This window comes from Tachyglossus aculeatus (genome assembly GCF_015852505.1).
Source record: "Tachyglossus aculeatus isolate mTacAcu1 chromosome 12 unlocalized genomic scaffold, mTacAcu1.pri SUPER_6_unloc_2, whole genome shotgun sequence".
NCBI classification, from domain to species: Eukaryota; Metazoa; Chordata; class Mammalia; order Monotremata; family Tachyglossidae; genus Tachyglossus; species Tachyglossus aculeatus.
In genome coordinates, this window is record NW_024044829.1 from 9694069 (window position 1) to 9715601 (window position 21533).

The 21533-nt window shown below is 47.0% G+C and overlaps 1 non-coding gene across 1 annotated transcript; it reads left to right on the top strand.

Annotated features, from left to right (window-relative positions):
- The first annotated feature begins 19901 nt into the window (after positions 1-19901).
- On the top strand, positions 19902-20039 carry LOC119921475. The gene has a single exon (XR_005448513.1). It is a non-coding gene; the product is annotated as a small nucleolar RNA SNORA7 (small nucleolar RNA).
- The last annotated feature ends 1494 nt before the right edge of the window (positions 20040-21533 follow it).

Consider the following 21533-nt stretch of genomic DNA (forward strand, 5'->3'; position numbering starts at 1 on the left):
GACCCATGAGTCAGTATCTTTTGCCATTATGTATTTAGTAGATCTTCCTCTTGCTGCCTTCCCAGATTTCATTGGCTCCTAAGGTTCCTTTTTGCATCAAGCAGGCACCAGACTGCACCCACAGTCTCTTCCATCAGGGCTAGTATGTTGCCCTCTCCCAAGCACTTAGTACAGTGCTTGAATCACAGAATGTGCTCAATCAAAATCATTGATTGATTGACTGACCCACATAGATTAGCCTGCAGTTTCCTTGCAGCTTTCCCTACCGAAGATACAAAGAAAGTCTGGACTCACTTCCCACTTCCCTCATAATGCCTGGGGTTTTTCTCCTCTGTTTCCCTGTCCCACTGCCGTGTGATATTTCAGCACATCTTTTTTAATGTTATTTGTTAAGCACTTCCCGGGTACCAGGCACTGACAGAACCACAGGCTAATCAGGTTGGACACAATCCCTGTTCCACATAGGGCTCATAGTGTCCATCCCCATTTCACCAATGAGGTAAATGAGGCTCAGAGAAGTGGAGTGACTCACGCAGTGTCACACGGCAGGCAAGTAGCAGTCGTGGGCTTAGAACCCAGAACCTCTGACTCCCAGGCCCAAACTCTTTCCACTGTATCCCAAAACTTCAGTTTCCCATCCTTGCCATTACAGATACTTCACCAAACACTACCAGTGTCATATGGGCCTGGTGTTTGCTGGGGAGGAGATCGACAAGATAAAGCCCAGCCTTTATCCAATATTTCTCTGGGCTTCCACCTCTTCAACGTCCATTTCCTAGGGCCTATCATGGCCAAGAGCTCCATGGCTTTGCTCTCTCTGCCTACCATCTCTATTGGACTCTCCCAGATAATAACTATGCACACAGTTCTCAAGATACAAACTAATCATGATCTCCATTTTACAGATGAGGGAACTGAGGCACAGAGAAGTGAAGTGACTTGACTAAGGTCACAAAGCAGATAGATGGCCGACCTGGGATTAAAACCAAGGAAATCTGAGGCCCAGGCCTGTGTGTTCTCCACTAGATTACGTTGTTCTGCTCAGCTGGGAATGCCTTGCTCCCTACATCGATTACACATCGTCTCAAATTCAAACCCCTCCTAAAATCCCACCTCTTCTAACAAGCCTTCCCAGTTGATTCGCCAGCCCCCTGAGTGTTATCACCCATCTAGCCAACTCTAGCACTTATGAATTTATTTAATAATTAATGATTATGTTCTTTGTTAAGCACTTACTATGTGTTACACACTATTCTCAACACTGGGGTTGATACAAGATAATCGGGTTGGACACAGCCCCTGTCCCATATAGGGCTCACAGTCCTAATCCCTATATTACAGATGAGGTATCTGAGGCACAGAGAAGTGAAGTGACTTGCCCAAGGTCACACAGCAGACAGGTGGCAGAGCTGGGATTAGGATTCGTGAGTTCCTGACTCCCAGGCTCTTGCTCTATCCACTAGGCCATGCTGCTCGAACTCATGGATATAGATTCATTGAATCATTTATTTTCCAGTTCACTTTCTCTGTTATAGTGTAAGAATAGGGAATGTGCCACTTTCTTAATAAGTGTTAAGCACTTACTATATGTCAAGCACCGTTCAAGTGCTGGAGAAGATATAAGATGATCAGGTCAGACCAAGTCCCTGTCCCTATTCAGGATCCAAGTCAAAAAACGGAGGGACAGCAAGTATTGGATCCCCATTTTATGAATGAAGAAATGAAGCAACTTGCCAAGATCTCTGAGCTACTGAATGAACTCATTCGCTCCCACGGCTTCAACTATCATCTCTCTGCTGACACCCTAATCTACAGCTCTGCTCCTGCTCTCTCTCCTCCCTTCAGGCTCGTGTTTCCTCCTGCCTTCAGGACATCTCCATCTGGATGTCTGCCCGCCATCTAAATGTCAATATGTCCAAGACTGAACTCCTTATCTTCCCTCCCAAACCCTGCTCTCTCCATGACTTTCCCGTCACTGTAGACGACACTACCATCCTTCCCGTCTCACAAGCCCGCAACCTTGGTGTTATCCTCGACTCCGATCTCTCGTTCACTCCTCAGATCCAATCCGTCACCAAAACCTGCCGGTCTCTCCTACACAACATTACTAAGATCCGCCCGTTCGTCTCCATCCAAACCTCTACCTTGCTGGTTCAACCTCTCATCCTATCCCGACTGGATTACTGCATCAGATTCGTCTCTGATCTCCCACCCTCTTGTCTCTCGCCACTTCAGTCTATACTTCACGCTGCTGCCCGGATCAACTTTGTGCAGAAACGCTCTGGGCATGCTACTACCCTCCTCAAAAATCTCCAGTGACTGCCAGTCAACCTACGCATCAAGCAAAAACTCCTCACTCTTGGCTTCAAGGCTCTCCATCACCTCGCCCCCTCCTACCTCACCTCCCTTATCTCCTTCTACAGCCCAGCCCGCACCCTCCTCTCATTTGCCGCTAATCTCCTCACTGCACCTCGTTCTCGCCTGTCCCGCCATCGGCTCCCGACCCACGTCCTCCCCCTGGCCTGGAATGCCCTCCCTCCGCACATCCGCCAAGCTAGCTCCCTTCCTCCCTTCAAAGCCCTACTGAGAGCTCATCTCCTCCAAGAGGCCTTCCCAGACCGAACCCCCTTTTTCCTCTCCTCCTCCCCATCCCCCGTCCTACCTCCTTCCCCTCCCCACAGCACTTGTATATATGTTTTTACAGATTTACTACTTTATTTCTTTTACTTGTACATGTTTACTATTCTATTTATTTTGTTAATGATGTGCATATAGCTTTAATTCTATTTGATCTGACGACATGACACCTGTCCACATGTTTTGTTCTCTGTTTTGTTTTCTGTCCCCCCTTCTAGACTGTAAGCCCGTTGTTGAGTAGGGAATTTCTCTATATGTTGCCAACTTGTACTTCCCAAGCGTTTAGTACAGTGCTCTGCACACAGTAAGCGCTCAATAAATACTATTAAATGAACGAATAAATAAATGAATGAATGACTGCAGAGAGGGAGAGATATCAGGGCTGGAGAGGTAGATTTGGGTGTCAACCACATAGAGGTGGTAGTTGAAGCCATGGGAACAAATGAGTTCTCCAAAAGAGTGGGTGCAGATGGAGAATAAAAGGGGACCCAGAACTGAATTTTGAGGGTTACCCACAATTAGGGGTTTGGGAGTAGAGAAGGAGCCCATGAAAGAGACTGAGAAAGAGCCGCCAGAAGGATAGGAGGAGAACCAGGAGCTGATAGTGTCAGGGAAGCCAAAGTTGGATAATGCTTCCAGGAGAAGAGTGTAGTGGACAATATTGAGGCAGCTGATAGGTTGAGGAGGATTAGGACGGAAGAGACACCATTGGATTTGGCAAGAAGTGCTTGGGAGAATACAGTACAACAATATAATAGACACATTTCCTGCCCAAAACGAGCTTACAGTCTAGATGGGGAGAGTGTGATTTTAGGAGGGTTTTGAAAGCGTGGAGCATAGTGGTCTGTTGTATATCAGCCACTCAATCAATAAATGGTATTTATTGATTGTTTACTGAATGCAGAGCACTGTACAAAGTGCTTGGGCGAATACAATACGACAGAGTTGGTAGATACATAAAACAAAGGGGAAGGAGTTCCAGACTAGAGGGAGGATGTGGACAAAGGACATGTGGAGGTGGCTAATAGTTTTTCTTAATCACTTCCTATGTGCCAAGCACTGTAATAAGTGCTGGGGTAGATACAAGATAATCAGGTCCCACAGGAGGTGAAAAGTCTTTTTTGGAGGGAGGACAGATATCGAATCCCCATTTTGCAGATGAGAGAACTGAGTCACAGAGAATTTTAAGTGACTTGCCGAAAATCACAAAGAAGATAAATTGCCAGAGCCGAGATTAGAGCCTAGGTCTTTTGACTCTGAAGCCCATGCTCTTTCCACGATCAATCAAACAATCAAATGTATTTATTGAGAACTTCCTTTGTGTAGAGCACCGTACTAAGCACTTGGGAGAGTAAAATATAACCGAGTTGATAGACACATTCCCTGCCTACAGAGTAAAATATAACCGAGTTGAAAGACATATTCCCTGCCTACAGTGAGATTAGTCTGGGTTGGCGAGTGGGGAGCCAGATGTGGTAAAGCTCATTATGGGCAGCAAATACTCTTACTAATTCTATGATGGTCTATTCTCCCAGACATTTAGTACAGTATTCTGCACAAAGTAAGTGTTCAATAAATACCACTGATTGATTTACATAAGTGCTGTGGGGCTGAGGGAAGGGTGAATAAAAAGAGCAAATCCAAGTGCATGGGCAAAGCAAAAGGGAGTGGGAGAGAAGGAAATGAGGGCTTAGTCAGGGAAGACCTCTTGGAGATGTGTCTTCAATATGACTTTGAAGTTAAGGAGAGTAATCGTCTGTCAGATATGAAGTTTGCAGGGGTTGGGGGGGGCGGGCATGTTCAAGGCCTGAGGCAGGAAGTGGACGACGGGTTAGTGGTGAGATAGACCTGAATGAGGGACAGCGAGTAGGCTGGAATCAGAGGAGCATAGTGAACCGGCTGGGTGGTCGTAGAAGAGCAGCGAGGTGAAGTAGAAGGAGGCAAGGGGATTGAGTTCTTCAAAGTCAATGGTGAGGAATTTGTTCGATGCAGAGGTGGACGGGAAACCCCTGGAGGTTCTTGAAGAGTGGGGAAATATGGACTGAACATTTTTCAGTAAAATGATCTGGGAAGCAGAGTGGGGTGTGGCCTGGAGTGGGGGAGAGAGGAGGCAAGGAAGTCAGCAAGGAGGCAGATACAATAATCAAGGCAGGATAGGAGAAGTGCTTGGATTAAAGTGGTAGCAGTTTCGATGGAAAAGCCCACGCTGCTTCCCTACTCCTACCACTAACATCACGTAGTTGCAGTAATGGGGCCCACAGCTTCCAAAGGTGTAAGAAAACACTATGGTGGTCAGAGACGGGTGCTCAGGGAATGCTCATATTTCTGCCCTGATGTATGAACTTCACGAGAACTTTGAAAGATTGCTGCATCTTTCCCCTAGCTTTAAGGGAGTCTGTTTTCTCCACACTTAACTAATTCCCAGGAAAGAAGTCTCCTTGCCTCTCCCTCCTCCAACGTCCCACGTCCTCAACGTGTACTGTCAGAGCTATGTATAAGAGGGCCCAAAGGCTAGAGTTGGGGCCCACTTGCTCCTGACTTCTTTTTGTAGCACAAGGGCACCGGTGCTTTCTATTTGCTTCCCACCTCTCTGCAGAGGTGCCATGTTCCTGACAGTGACAGGATAATTGCAGTTCTGTGGGGAGATAAGCCCATGGAATCCTGTCCTATAACTGCTGCCCTCCAAGCCCCCTGCCCAATTCCTGATCCCCTGACCCAGGTCAGCCTTAGAAACATTCCAGGTGAGTGTTTCCTTTCATTAGTGGTATATGCTCATCAATCAATCGTATGTATTGAGTGCTTAAACTGTAAGAATAATAATTGCGGTATTTGTTAAGCGCTTACTTTGTGCCAAGCACTGTGCTAAGCCCTGGGGTAGATACAAGGAAATCGGGTTGTATCCCACCTGCCTTGCCACTGACCACTGATCCACGTCCTTCCTCTGGCTTGGAACTCGCTGCCTCCTCAAATTCGTCAATTACCCTCCGTCCCCTCCAAAGTCTTACTGAATGCACATCTCCTCAAAGAGGCCTTCCCAGACAAAGCCCCAATTTTCATCAATTCGTACTCCATTCCGTGTCACCCTGAATTGCGCCCTTTGCTCTTTCCCCTTCTCCCCACCCCACAGCACTTATCTGTAATTTTATTTATTTTTATTGATTTCTGTTTACTTGTATTCATGTCGGTCTCTTGCCCCCCTCCCCTTCCCCCGCCCCGCCAAACTGTTAACTTGTTGTAGGCAGGGATTGTTTCTCTTTAGTGCTGTGGTGTACTTTCCCAAGTGTTTAGCACAACGCTTTGCAAACAGTAAGCACTCAATAAATACAACTGAATGAATGGAATCCTACGTGGGGTTCACAGTCTCAATCCCCATTTTACAGATGAGGGAACTGAGGCCCAGAGAAGTGAAGTGACTTAGCCAAGGTCACCAAGCGGACAAGTGGTGGGGCTGGCCAGGATTAGCACCAACGAACTTCTGAGTCCCAGGCCTATGGTCTATCCACTACCCCATGCTGCTTTGCGCTTGGGAGAGTAATAATCGTTATTATTATGGCATTTGTTAAGCGCTTACTATGTGCCATGCACTGTACTAACACTGGGGTGGATACAAGCATTAAAGTTGGACACAGTCCCTGCCCCACGTGGGGATAATGGTCTCAATCCCCATTTTACATAGGAGGTAACTGAAGCACAGAGATGTGAAGTGACTTACCCAAGGTCACACAACAGACAAGTGGTGAAGCTAGGATTAGAACCCATGACCTTCTGACTCTTAAACCCGTGCTCTTTCCACTTCGCCATGTTGCTTCTCTAACATTTACAATACTCCGTATGTAATAAGTATTGTGGCATTTGTTAAGTGCATACTAAGTGCCAAGCACAAGATTAAGTGCTGAGATACATACAAGATAGATTGGACACAGTCTCTGTCCCACATGGGACTCACAGTCTAAATAACAGCAGGTAGGATTTATTATTAATAATAATAATAATGATAATGTTGGTATTTGTTAGGCGCTTACTATGCTCCAAGCACTGTTCTAAACTCTGGGGTGGATACAAGGTAATCAGGTCGTCCCCATGGGGCTGAATCTTCATCCCCATTTTACAGATGAGACAACTGAGGTACAGAGAAGTTCAGTGACTTGTCCAGGATCACACGGCTGACAAGTGCTTAAGCGCTTAGTATAGTGCCCTGCACATAGTAGGCGCTCAATAAATACGATTGAATGAATGAAGTAGCAGATCCAGGATTAGAACCCACGACCTCTGATTCCCAAACCCGGGCTCTTTCCACTAAGCCACGCTGCATCTTAATTTAATCCCCATTTTATAGATGAGGAAACAGATGCACAGATATATGTGCTGTCACAAGCCCCCGGCCTGTACCACTCTGGGTTTCCTAGACCGGGTTAGCCTCCATCACACGTAATAGTGAAACCAAGCCACCAAAGTTACCATGGAAAATTTTATTTAGTTTTTTACTACCGTACAGGAGAGTAACACATGCACACTCTCACTCTCACCCATTCTAACAAGGGTCCAGTACCGGTCTGTCGGTCAAGGGAGCCTGTCCCTCCTATCCCGCGACGGACGATTGGGAGAAGTTCCTGGCGACATGATTTCGCTGATTCTGCAAGCCTCCTCCACTCACCGCTTCTCCACTCGTGCCGCTTCCCCCTGGCACACAGCTTTCCCCAGTTAGTAATTCAAAGTCCCACCCTTTTATTTGCCTTAGGCATGGCAGCGCTTGGAACAGTGCTTTGCACATAGCGCGTAATAAATGCTATCATTAGTATTATTATTATTTTTACATGGCAGTTGTTGATTGGTCCTGGCCCTTTACTGGGTAGAGCTGGGACAGAAGGTCACCCCTCCTTCCGTGCCCTATCCCCTCGGGCGGCAACCACCTGTCCTGGAGTAGAGCAGCATAGTTCTTTCATCAATTTCTTCTTCTTCTCTGTCGTTGTCCGCGGGATCACAAACAGTCACTTGTAAAAAGGCTGGCTGCGGGTTCACCACATGCGCCAGACACCGTATTAAGCACTGGGTTTGATAAAAGATAATCAGGTTGGCTCACAGTCTTAATCCACATTTTCCACATGAGCTTATCGAGTAACAGAGAAGCGACTTGCCCAAGCTCACATAGCAGACCAGTGGCATTGTCTAGATTAGAACCCAGGTCCTCTGACTCTGGGGTCTGTCATCTAACCACTAGCCATGTTGTTTTTCCTTCTGGTTCAAACTTGGAAGTTGGACAGGGGGAGAGGAAACACAGATCTGTATTTAGTAGTTAAGGTGTTGGGACATATCTGAGAACCAGGAAATACTCCCCACTAGAGGGGATGCTTTTCTTCAACAAATACATAGCACATAATACAGAATACTGAACTCTTGGTCAATCAATCAGTGGTACTTATTGAGCACTTACTGTATGCAGAGCACTCTGCTCAGTGGATGGCAGAGTAAAATATAAATGTTTCCCCTTTCCTGCTGGTGACCCAGAGGCTACTACAGAGGGAAAAGACAGGAGGGGAATTTCCATTTTTTTGTGATATTTGTTAGGCACCTACTATGTGTCAGTCATCATACTAAGTCCTGAGGTAGATACAAGCTAGTCAGGTTGGACAGAGTCCCTGTCCCACATGGAGCTCACAATCTTAAAACCTAATTTTGCATATGAGGTTGCTGAGGCCCAGAGAAATGCAGTGACTTGCCCGAGGTCACACAGAAGACGAGTGGCAGAGTCAGGACTAGAACTCAGGTCCTTCTGACAGTACTTTGCACATAATAAGTGTTTAACAAATGCCATCATCATTATTATTATTATTACTAGGATATGCTGTTTCCCAAGCACTTGATTCCAAATGGTAGATTGATTCCAATGCTCTGCACACAAAAAGTGCTCAGTCAATATCATTGATTGATTCCAAGCACTTTGTACAGTGCTCTGCAAAGTTCATTCATTCATTCATTCATTCATTCATTCAATTGTACTTATTGAAGTTTTACTATGTGCAGAGTACTGTACTAAGCGTTTGGAAACACAACAAAGCAAATAGGCATCAGTAGCATCAATATAAACAGAATTATAGATATATGCAGATCATTGAAAATAAATGGAATAATAAATATGTTCATATATACACAAGTGCTGTGGGACGGGGAGGGGGTAGAGCAGATGGATGGAGTTAGGGAGATGGGGAAGGGAAATGAGGGCTTAGTCAGAGAAGGCCTCTTGAAGTAGATGTGATTTGAATAAGGCTTTGAAGGTGGGGAGAGTGGTGGTCTGGCATATATTCCCTCGCTCAAAATCATAAGCTCCTGTGGACAGGGAACATGTCTACCATCTCGGTTACACTGTATTCTCCCAAGCTCGTAGTTCAGTGTTCTGCATGCAGTAAGCACTCAATTAATAGCATTGATTAATTGATGGAGGAAGGAGATTCAAACCAGAGGGAGGTGGTCGGCAAGTGGTCAGTGACTAGATATATGAGAACGAGGTATGGTGAGTAGGTTGTCATTAGAGGAGCACAGTGTGCAGATTGGGTTATAGAAGGAGAGCAGAGAGGTAAGGTAGGAGGGACCAAGATTACTGAGTACTTTAAAGATGATGACAAGGAGTTTCTGTTTGATGCTGAGGTAGCTGCGTAACCACTGGAGGCTTGTGATGGTTGGGAGGACATGAACTGAATGTTTTTTCAGGAAAATGATCCCAGCCCCTTCTCCACCACTATCTCAAAGTCAACTGAGAGCCAACTGGCTGGAGGTTTTAGAAGCCGTCACTGACACAATTTGTCCCTACTGCAGGCTGCTTGGCCACTTCAGTCTGGGGAATGTGTGGCAGGTGGGCGGGAGATGGAGTGGGAGGTGGATCTTCCCAGGATCAGGGATGTGGGAAAAAGGAGAAAGAGATGGTTTCCCTCCTACTCTATTTGGAAAAGATCCCAGTTCTCTCCATGTTGTGTTCAGACCCCCAATCATTAGCTTTTGCTCCCAACATTCCCTTCTGATCTAATCGAACAGAAATCCAATCACTGAGTGCTATTTACAGAACACTTGCTGTGTGCAGAGCACTGTAATAAGAGTTTGGAATCAATTAATGGTAGTTACTGAATGCCTACTGTGTGTAGAGCACTATTTGAGTCCACTGGCATCATTTATGGTCAGTCCATCCTTGCTTTTGACAAACCCAATCCGAGGATGAAATGTTTCCTTAATTTCCTTGATCTTATGAAATACTGATCTTGTCCTCCAACGTTTGTTATTGACTTCCATTTCTTTGCATATTCTGTTATAATATCCCTGATTGTCCTTCCTGGCAGAGCTCTGGAATTCTGAGCTTGGTTCTTTATCCAGGTCCTCTTGCCCTCTGATTTTTGCTTCCTTCCTTTTCCTGGCTACTTCCAGAATTATGTTCGACATCCATTTTGGCTTCTGCTTCCTGACCTTTTGCAATGCTGGGTCACTTTCTTCCTCGATGACATTTTTAACTTCCATCCACATTTTCACTAGTTCCTTGTCTGTGAGAGTAAGCACCTCAACTTGATTTTTTTTACATGATCCTTAAATGCAGGGGTAATATTTTTCAGGTAATATTTGGGCAGCTGTAAGGCATGACTGATCTTTCTAAGTTTTAGCCTGAGTTTACACATTAACAGCTCATGATCCGTTTCACAATCAAGGGGGTGGTTTTTGTGGAGTGAAGGGGATGGAACCTAGATTGGATAGGATCAAGGAAAGAATTGGAGGATAGGAACTTGAGATAGTGGATGAGATAGTGGATAGCCGTCTCCATCGACGGCTCACTCAAGGAATTTGGAGAATAATGGGAGGAGGGAGATAGGGTGATAACAGGAAGGAGCTGTGGAGTTAAAGGAGGGTTTTTTAGGATAGGAGAGATATGGGCATATTTGAAAGCAATGGGGAAGAAGCCATTGGAGAGTGACCAGTTGAAGATGGCAGTTGGGGAGGGGAGTCATGTTCACCCCCAAAAGTACAGAATTGAATTTTGGTAGGGCCAACCAATCTTCAAGAAAGGCTTTGGAACATTAATGACACCCTTTAGTGACCTATAGGATTATTGAATATATTTGTAGATCTGGATTTTTTAAATGGTATTTGTTAAATGGTTAATATGTGCCAAGCAATGTACTAAGCACTTGGCTAAATACAAGCTAATCAGGTTGGACACAGTCCATGTTCCATCTGGGGTTCACAGTCTTAACCTTGTCTGCTGGGTGGCCTTGGGCAAGTTACTTCACCACTCTGAGCCTCAGTCACCTCAACTATAAAATGGGGATTGAGACTGTGAACCCCACGTGGGACGGGGACTGTATCCTACCCAATTTGCTTGTATCCACCACAGTGCTTAGTACAGTGCCTGGTACACAGTAAGTGCTTAACAAATACCACAATCATTATAAGTGCATTATTAAGATTCAGGTTAATCAGATTGGACATAGTTCTTATCTCACACATGGAGCTCACAGTTTAAGTAGGAGGGAGAGCAGGTATTGAATCCCTATTTTACAGCTGAGGAAATTGAGGCTCAGAGAAGTAAAGTGATTTGCCCCAGGTCACAAAACAGACAATGGCAGAGTGGGGATTAGAACCAAAGGTCCTCTGATTCCCATGCCCATGGTCTTTCCACTAGACCATGCTGCTTCCTTGTTAACCTGGAAAGTGAAATCTAATTCCCAGAGCCAGGTGCAAAAAGTCTCACAAAAACGTTTCCAGATTCTATCTAAATTCCTTTTCTTTTCCACTCGACAGATTATGTCTGGCAATTCCAGGAAACAAATGGGTAATCTCTCTGAAACCGGATTCCTCCCCCTGAGGTTCTCGGAGTTCCGGGAGCTTAAACTGGTTCACACCATGCTGCTCCTTCTGGTCTACCTGGCGGCCCTAAGGGGAAATCTCCTCATCGTCGCCATCACCGCCCTTGACGGACACCTCCACGCCCCCACATATTTCTTCCTCAGGCACCTGTCCGTCCTCGACCTCTGCTACATCTCCACCACCGTCCACAATACATCCACAATACACTGACCCATATAAATTTCATCTTATTCTTTGGACATGCAACCCACGTTTTCTTGCCCTGCTGCTCCCGGTAGAATCCTATCCTCGGAACGCCGCCATAGGAGCCCGGGATTCCGATACTCAGAGGCCCTCCGGCCATCACACCGCGCGGCCCTGCTGCTCCCGGTAGGAACCTCTCCTCGGAGCGCCGCCAGAAGTGCCGCAAGTAGCCCGGAATTCCGATCCGGAGAGGCCGGCCCCCTAACGCACCGCGCAGCCCCTGCCGCTTCTGGTAGGATCCTCTCCTCAGGGCGCTGCCAGGAGCGCCGCCATAGGTACCTGGGATTCCGATCCTGAGAGGCCGGGCCGCCATCACACCGCGAGGCCCTGCTGCTCCGGTAGGATCCTCTCCTCCTGACGCCTCTGCGAGGACCGGGGCTCCCCTACCATCCTTCCCTCCGTCTGTCTGTCCGCCCGTCCATCCATCCGCCCGTCCAAGAGTAGCCTGCTATCGGGCGCCCATGCCCCACGGCCGGGCTCCTGGCCTTCCCTCTCCTGGACATCTGCATCCCCACCCGAGGACACCGAGGACGCTGGTCTGGGCCCCCACCCGCACTATCATCACTACACTCAGCCCTCGAAGCCACCTCCAATCTGTCTAAGTAGCCAACTGGGATCGTGGGACATTGTGTTCCCCTGCTTGATCCTGGGGATTGTAGGGGTGCCCATCCCGCACCCTCCGCTCCTCTGCCGCTGAACTCCTCACTGTACCTCGTTCTCGCCTGTCCCGCCATCGACCCCCGGCCCACGTCCTCCCCCTGGTCTGGAATGCCCTCCCTCTGCGCATCCGCCAAGTTAGCTCTCTTCCTCCCTTCAAAGCCCTACTGAGAGCTCACCTCCTCCAAGAGGCCTTCCCAGACTGAGCCCAATTTTTCGTCTTCTCCTCCCCATCCCCCCCGCCCTACTTCCTTCCCCTCCCCACAGCACCTGTATATATGTTTCTATAGAATTATTACTCTATTTATTTTACTTGTACACATTTACTATTCTATTTATTTTGTTAATGATGTACTTCTAGCTTTACTTCTATTTATTCTGATGACTTGACACCTGTCCACATGTTTTCTTTTGTTGTCTGTCTCCCCGTTCTAGACTGCGAGCCCGTTGTTGGGTAGGGACCGTCTCTATATGTTGCCAACTTGTACTTCCCAAGAGTGCTCTGCACACAGTAAGCGCTCAATAAATACGATTGAATGAATGAATATGCTACCAGCACAGAGTTGTTTTTGCTCTCTATGATGTCGTACGACCGCTATACCGCCACCTGCCATCCCCTGTGCTATGATATCATCGTGAACTGAGGGCCCGTAGGAAGATGGTGGCTGCCTCCTGCTCAGCGGTGGGGTCTTTGGACTCTTACATACATCCGTGTCCTTCTCCATTACTTTCTGTGGACCCCAAAGGATCCAATAATTCTTCTGCCAAATCTACCAACTGCTCAAACTCCCTTGTTCCAGGCCCAATCTGGCTGAAGTGGAATCTGTGGCCCTCGCCACACCGTTGAGCTTTGCTGGGTTCCTCTGTATCTTCACCTCTTATGTTTAAATATTATCCGCTGTGCTTAGGATGCCAGCCACAGAGGGCAGATCCAGAGCATTCTCCAACAGCCTGCTCCACCTCACTGTTGCCTCGGCTTTTCTCAGTACTGGGGCCTTTGCCTACTTAAAACCAACATTGAGTCCTCCACTGTGCTGCATCTGTTGGTGTCCGTGTTCTACACCGTGGTGCTCCCTACCTGGAACCCCCTCATCTACAGCGTGAGGAACCGGGACGTGAATATTGTGATGGGCAAATTCCTAGGGGGACTCAACCTTTTTTTGTTTTTTTTTTTTTACTTGTGAAGTGCTTACTATGCTCCAGACATTAAGTCCTGAGATAGATACAAGCTAATCATGTTGGACATAGTACGTGTCCCAGTGTTCCCAGTCCTAATCCCCATTTTACAGAGGAGGTAACTGAGGCACAGAGAAGTGAACTGACTTGCCCAGGAGGACAGCATGGTCTAGTGGAAAGAGCATGGGCCTGGGAGTTAGAGGACGTGGGTTCTAATCCCGTCTCTGCTAAGTGTCTTCTCTGTGACCTCGGGAAAGTCAATTCCTTTCTCTGTGCTTCAGTTCCTTCATCTGCTAAATGGGTATTCAATATCTCTTCAACCTCCTACTTAGAATGTGAGCCCCATGTGTCCAACCTGATCATCTTATATCTTTCCCAGTGCTGGTAACAGTGCTTAGCACATAATAAGTGCTGAGTAAATACCATTAAAAAACCAAATGGTGTCTTTTGCTGGCTTGGGACGAGTCTGTCTAGAACTTCTGTGGGCACCCTTGTGTTCTTCTGCAATTTCCTTCAGTTGCTCCAACTCTGCTCCTCCAAGGTCAACCTGGTTGTCTTCACCATGTCTTTGGGTTTAGTCTGTTCCATTTCTATTGCTCTATGCAACCTATGAATTGTCATCTCATCTGTTCACATGAGAGAAACAGCAAGGCCTAACAGAAAGAGCCCAGGCCTTGGAGTCCGAAGACCTGGGGTCTAAACCTGGCTCTGCCAATAGCTCGCTGTGTGTGACTTTGGGTAAGACACTTAACTTCTCTGAGCCTCAGTTACCTCATATGCAAAATGTGGATTCAATCCCTTATCTCTCTCCTATTTGGACTATGGGCCCCATGAGGGACATTATTATCTTCTTTTTGCACCAATGCTTAGAACAATACTCGGCACATAGTAAGTGCTTAATAAATACCACAATTATTATCATTATTATTATCCTTGTCTTTGTGCAAGCCTAGGAAAAGCACGTGGGACTGACCACATCAGTTACTTATTGAATTTTTACTCTTTGCAGAGCACTGTACTAAGAATTTGGTAGACACATATCCTGCCCACAATGAGCTTACAGTCTGACGGGGGAGACAAGCATTAACAAATAAATTATGGATATGGATATAAGTGCTATGGGGCTTAGGGAGATGGTGAACAAAGGGTACAAATCCAAGTTCAAATAAAGAGATCTAGGTTTAATCCCAAGCTGCACCCTAAACCTGTTATGGGAACCTTAGGCAAGTCACCTAAGCATTTTGGAGTATCTGTTTCCCCTTTACCTTTGAAATGGAGATAAATTAGATAGTGGATCCCATGAGGAACAGCGATTGTGTCCAAGCTTATAACCTTGTATCATTTCCAGTGACAAGCATTCATTCATTCACTCAATCGTATGCAGAGCACTGTACTAAGCGCTTGGGAAGTACGAATCGGCCACATATAGAGACGATCCCTACCCAACAACGGGCTCACAGTCTACAAGGTGGAGACAGACAATGAAACAAAACATGTAGACAGGTGTCAAAACTATCAGAATAAATAGATTTCAGCTATATGCACATCATTAATAAAATAGAGTAGTAAATATGTAGAAGTAAAATAAATAGAGTAATAAATCAGTACAAATATATACAAGTGCAGTGGGAAGGGGAACGAGGTAGGGTGGGGGGGGTGGGAGGGATGCAGAGGAGGAGAGGAGAAAAGGGGCTATGTCTGGGAAGGCCTCCTGGAGGAGGTAAGCTCTCAGTAGAGTTTTGAAGGGAGGAAGAGAGCTAGTTTGGCTGATGTGTGGAAGGAGGGCATTCCAGGCCAGGGGAAGAACGTGGGCAGGGGGTCGATGGTAGAACAGGAGAGAACGAGGCACAGTGAAGAGTTTAGAGGCAGAGGAGCGGAGGGTGTGGGCTGGGCTGTAGAAGGAGAGAGGGGAAGTGAGGTAGAAGGAGCTAGGAGGGGACGAGGTGATGGAGAGTTTTGAAGAAAAGAGTGAGGGATTTTTGCTTGATTCGTAGGTTGACAGGCAACCACTGGAGATTTTTGAGGAGGGGGATGCTATGCCCAGAGCGTTTCTGTACAAAGATAATCCAGGAAGCAGAGTGAAGTATAGACTGAAGCGGGGAGAGACAGGAGGATGGGAGATCAGAGAGGCGCCTGATGCAGTAATCCAGTCAGGATAGGATGAGAGATTGAACCAGAAAGGTAGTGGTTTGGTTGGAGAGGGAAGGGCGGGTCTTGGTGATGTTGAGGGGGTGAGAGTGGCCTCACTGGCCTCCGTTCTGGTGACGGATTGGATGTGTGGGGTGAACGAGAGCGCGGAGTCGAGGATGACATCAAGGCTGCAGGCTTGTGAGATGGGAAGGATGGTAGTGCCTTCTACAGTGATGGGAAAGTCAGAGAGAGGACAGTGTCTGGCAGGGAAGATAAGGAGCTCAATCTTGGACATATTGAGTTTTAGGTGGAGGGCAGACATCCAGGTAGGGATGTCCTGAAGGCAGGAGGAGATATGAGCCTGGAGGGGGGGAGAGAGAGCAGGGGTGGAGGTGTAGATTTGGGGTTCATCAGCGTAGAGATGATAGTTGAAGCTGTGGGAGCGAATGAGTTCACGAAGGGAGAGAGTGTAGATAGAGAACAGTAGGGAACCAAGAACTGACCCTTGAGGAACCCCTACAGTAAGGGGATGGGAGGGGGAGGAGGAGCCCGGAAAGGAGCCTGGGAATAAATGGCCAGAGAGATAAGAGGAGAACCAGGAGAGGACGGAATCTGTGAAGCCAAAGTTGGATAACGTGTTGTGGAGAAGGGGGTGGTCCACAGTGTCGAAGAATAAGTAGTATATATGCACTTCATAAATGTCCTTATTGATTCCATAATCTTGCTTCTACTACCTACCTCAGTACTTAGTACAATACCTAACACATAGTAGGCTCTTTGCAAATAACACAATTATTATTATTATTATTGTACATTGCTTTTCCGAGTGACTGTTCCATCTTTCCTTGTGTGTTCTCTCTTCCCTCATTTACTGTAATCCCTTTGAGGGCTAGGGATTTTGTCTAATTCTCTCGCATGCGTTTTTTCCCACCACTTCGTACTATGTTTTCTTCACAGCAAGCACCTAAACAAATAGTACTTCTACTACTTTCTCATGCCAATTATTTTCCCAAATCATTTAGCTACAAAAACTCCATTCGCCCTGCTATCTTTGCCCATCCACCTCCTTATCAAATAGAACCTACTTATCATCGACCTTAAAGCACTCAATCACTTCGCCCCCTCATACCTTACCTCCCTGATTTCCCACTATAACCCAGCCTGTACACTTTGCTCCTCTAACGCCAACCTCCCCCACTGACCCTTGATCTCATCTATCTTACCACCGACCTCTCACCCAATCTTGCCTCTGGTCTGGAACGTCCTCCTTCTTCATATCTGACAGACCACCGCTCCCCCCACCTTCAACTGCTTATTAGGCCTTCCCAAAATAAACTCTCACTTCCTCTTCATACACTCCCTTCTTTGTCACCCTTACACTTTGATTTTCTCCCTTTATTCACCCCTCCCACAAGGCCACAGGGCTTACTTGCTTACTTCGGATTTATGAGGCAGGGTCTACTTCTGATCTGATTATTTGTATACACAATATAGCTTGGCACAATCAATCAATGGTATTTACTGAGCACGTAGTGTGTGCAGAACCGTGTATTAATCATTAGGGAGAGCTCAATAAAGTTGGTAGACACAATTCTTGCCTCAAGGATCTTACAGTCTGGTGGAGGAGTTTACAATAAGAAAGGCTCTTGTCATTATGACATTTGTTAAGAAATTACCATATGTCCAACACTGTTCTAAGTGCTGTGGTAGATACAAGTTAATCAGGTTGGACAGAGTCCTTGTCCCCTCTGAGGTTCACAGTCTATGTAAGAGGGAGGAAAGGTGATGAATCCCCACCTTACAGATGAGGAATCCGATGCCCAGAGAAGTTACATGAATTGCCCAAAGTCATCCAGCAAGCAATTGGCAGAGCCGGACTTGGAACCCAGGTCTACGGATTCCCAGGCCCATGTTCTTTCGACCAGGCATGTTGCTTCTCACTTGAGTGCTCAGAACCAATCAATACCAGACAAGCAATTGTATTTACTGAACACTTACTGTGTGCAGAGCATTATACTAAGAAGTTGGGAAAGTACAATACGACAGAGTTGGTAGATGCAATCCCTGCCCACAAGGAGTTTACAGTCCACAAGGGGAGATAGACATTAAAATAAATTACCAGTATGGGAAATAGTGGAGTATAAAGATACTACGTAAGTGCAATGGGGCTGAGGTGAGTATCAAGGGTCTTAAAGAGTTCACAGCCAGGTGCACAGTCATCATTCATTCCTTCATTCATTCAATAATATTTATTGAGCTCTTACTGTGTGCAGAGCACTGTATTAAGCATTTGGGAGTGTACAATATAACAATAAACAGGCACATTCCCTGCCCACAAAGAGCTTATCGTCGAGAGGGGGGAGACGAGACAGACATTAATCAATCAATCAATCGTATTTATTGAGCGCGTACTGTCTGCAGAGCACTGTACTAAGCGCTTGGGAAGTACAAGTTGGCAACATATAGAAACAGTCCCTATCCAACAGTGGGCTCACAGTCTAGAAGGGGGAGACAGAGAACAAAACCAAACATACTAACAAAATAAAATAAATAGAATAGATATGTACAAGTAAAATAAATAAATAAATAGAGTAATAAATATGTACAAACATATATACATATATACAGGTGCTGTGGGGAAGGGAAGGAGGTAAGATGGGGGATGGAGACGGGGAGAAGGGGGAGAGGTAGGAGGGGGTTCAGTCTGGGAAGGCCTCCTGGAGGAGGTGAACTCTCATTAGGGCCTTGAAGGGAGGAAGAGAGCTAGCTTGGCGGATGGGCAGAGGGAGGGCATTCCAGGCCAGGGGGATGACGTAGGCTGGGGCTCGACGGCGGGACAGGCAAGAACAAGGCACGGTGAGGAGATTAGCGGCAGAGGAGCAGAGGGTACGGGCTGGGCTGTAGAAGGAGAGAAGGGAGGTGAGGTATGAGGGGGCGAGGTGATGGAGAGCCTTGAAGCCCATGGTGAGGAGATTCTGCCGATGCGCAGATTAATTGGGAGCCACTGGAGATTTTTGAGGTGGGGAGTAACATGCCCAGAGCGTTTCTGGACAAAGACAATCCGGGCAGTAGCATGAAGTATGGATTGAAGTGGGGAGAGACACGAGGATGGGAGATCAGAGAGAAAGCTGATGCAGTAGCCCAGACGGGATAGGATGAGAGCTTGAACGAGCAGAGCAGCAGTTTGGATGGAGAGGAAAGGGCGGATCTTGGCAATGTTGCGGACCTGAGACCGGCAGGTTTTGGTGACGGCTTGGATACGAGGGGTGAATGAGAGAGCGGAATCGAGGATGACACCAAGGTTGCAGGCTTGTGAGACGGGAAGGATGGTAGTGCCGTCAACAGTGCTGGGAAATTCAGAGAGAGGGCAGGGTTTGGGAAGGAAGACAAGGAGTTCAGTCTTGGACATGTTGAGTTTTAGGTGGCGGGCAGACATCCAGATGGAGATGTCCTGAAGGCAGGAGGAGATGCGAGCCGAGAGGGAGGGGGAGAGAGCAGGGGCAGAGCTGTAGATTTGGGTGTCATCAGCGTAGAGATGATAGTTGAAGCCGTGGGAGCAAATGAGGTCACCAAGGGAGTGAGTGTAGACTATAAAAATAATACAGATATATACATAAGTGTTGTGGGGTTTGGGGGTGAATAAGGGGACCAAGTCAGAGCGACACAGAAGGGATTGGGAACAGAGGAAAGGAGGGCTTAGTCAGGGAAAGCCTCTTGGAGAAGATCTGTCTTCAATAAGTCTTTGAAGTGCAGAAGAGTTAGTGCCTGTCAGATATACATTGAGCCTTACTGTGCGCAGAGGACTGTACTAAGATCTTGGGAGAATGCAGTGCAACAACCAACAGACACATTCCCTTCCCACAATGAGTTTAGAGGAGACATAGCATTAGTTAGGTGGTGTGGTACTCATAAACACCGAATACCCAGAGACCCAGACGTCAATGCAGGCTTGGGGTAACATAGCAAGTTCATCACAGAAGAAGGGGACCTGAAATGAGGGGTGTGGCCTGCGTACACGGTGTGGTCAACTGAATTTATGGACTCTGAGATTCAAGATCCCACAGACATTAGCCCACACCTCTTCCATCTCATGAAAGCCGGGTAGTTCAGGGGGCTACGTATAGCCACATAGCACTCATAAATCATGAGGCCAGGAAAAACTCTTATAATGGTCAGGAAGAAAAAGCTTTGGGCCCACACGCAAAGAATGAGATGGATTCCCCTCAGGATGGCACCTGGAGAGTTTTCAGTACTTTACCAGTTTCAGCTCTGGGAGGGAGAGCCAGGTAGAGGCATGTCCATTCAATTCCTAGCTTGGGAAGTGGCTAGTGAGTGGAAGGCAATCTGCTACAAGTCAAAACTCCCATGTGCTGGACAGCAAAGGCATGAGGGAGAGCTGAGGGCGGAGAGTCAAGTTGACGTCATGGAAGACAGTGATAAACACAAAGAATTGGCGCGTTATGACGAGAACTGGTTCTACACTCGAGCTGAAAGCGCCTAGCAGGCCCCAGTACTATTAGTTTCCTGTCTATGCTTGGCACCCTTGGAGATGGAACAGCTGGGCTCCTTTCAGAGTGGGAATGGTTCTGCTCGTAGCTGGAATCAATCAGGCAATGGAATTGGCTGATGGAACTGGAGTGTTTACCGTGTGACTAGGACTAGGTGTGTGGGGTGGAACGATACAGTCGAGTTGGTAGAAGTGTTCCCTGCCCACAAGGAGCTCATAGTTTAGACAGTCTGTATGACCTAGTGGAAGGAGCCTGGGTTAAGGTAACTCTTGTCTGCTGTGTGACCTTAGGCAAGTCACTTCTCTGCCACAGTTGCCTCATCTTGTAAAGTGGGGATTGAGACTGTGAGCCCCACATGGGACGATTAGGATACCTCTCTACATGTTTTGTTGTCTGTCTCCCCCTTCTAGACTGTGAGCCCGTTGTCGGGTAGGGACCGTCTCTATATGTTGCCGACTTGGACTTCCCAAGCGCTTAGTCCAGTGCTCTGCACACAGTAAGCACTCAATAAATACAATTGAATGAATGACAGCCTGTATCCAACCTGATTTGCTTGTATCCACCGTAGTGCTTGGCTCATAGTAAGCTCTTAATATTTATTACTCTATTTATTGATTTTATTTGTACATATTTATTCTATTTATTTTATTTGTTAATATGTTTTGTTTTGTTCTCTGTCTCCCCCTTCTAGACTGTGAGCCCACTGTTGGGTAGGGACTGTCTCTGTTGCCAACTTGTACTTCCCAAGCGCTTAGTACAGTGCTCTGCACACAGTAAGTGCTCAATAAATACGATTGGATGAATGAATGAATGAATGAATAAACCGCGTTCGTTTTTTACCGAGAAAACTCTCAACTCTTCCCTACACTTGTCACTGGATCCACACACACCCAGGCCAGGAAAGGCCTGGACACAAAGGACAAGAAGTCTCCAGAGCAACTGCAGACTGAAATGCAATGTGGGAAGGCCTGTCTTGCCCAGGACCGCATCTGCTTTCCATGCTCCCTACCTAAACTCCGGTTGGAGGCAACAGGACTCCAGAAAAGAATGGGGTCCACGCACACACACACACACACACACACACACACACACACACACGCACACACACACACAGAGAGAGAGAGAGAGAGAGAGAGAGAGAGAGAGAGAGTCTTACTCTTGACACTGACCTCCCAATTCCCTGGGAGCAACCCCTTAAAGAGATGGCAATGTCCTTTCTGTGCGATATGCAGATGTGCAAGGCAGTTCTAATGGGAGGACGCTTCACTACTGTGGTCTACACTGCTCTTAACACTGGACCCCTCTCTCCCCCAGGGATACCTCCAACAGCTCCCTCATCCA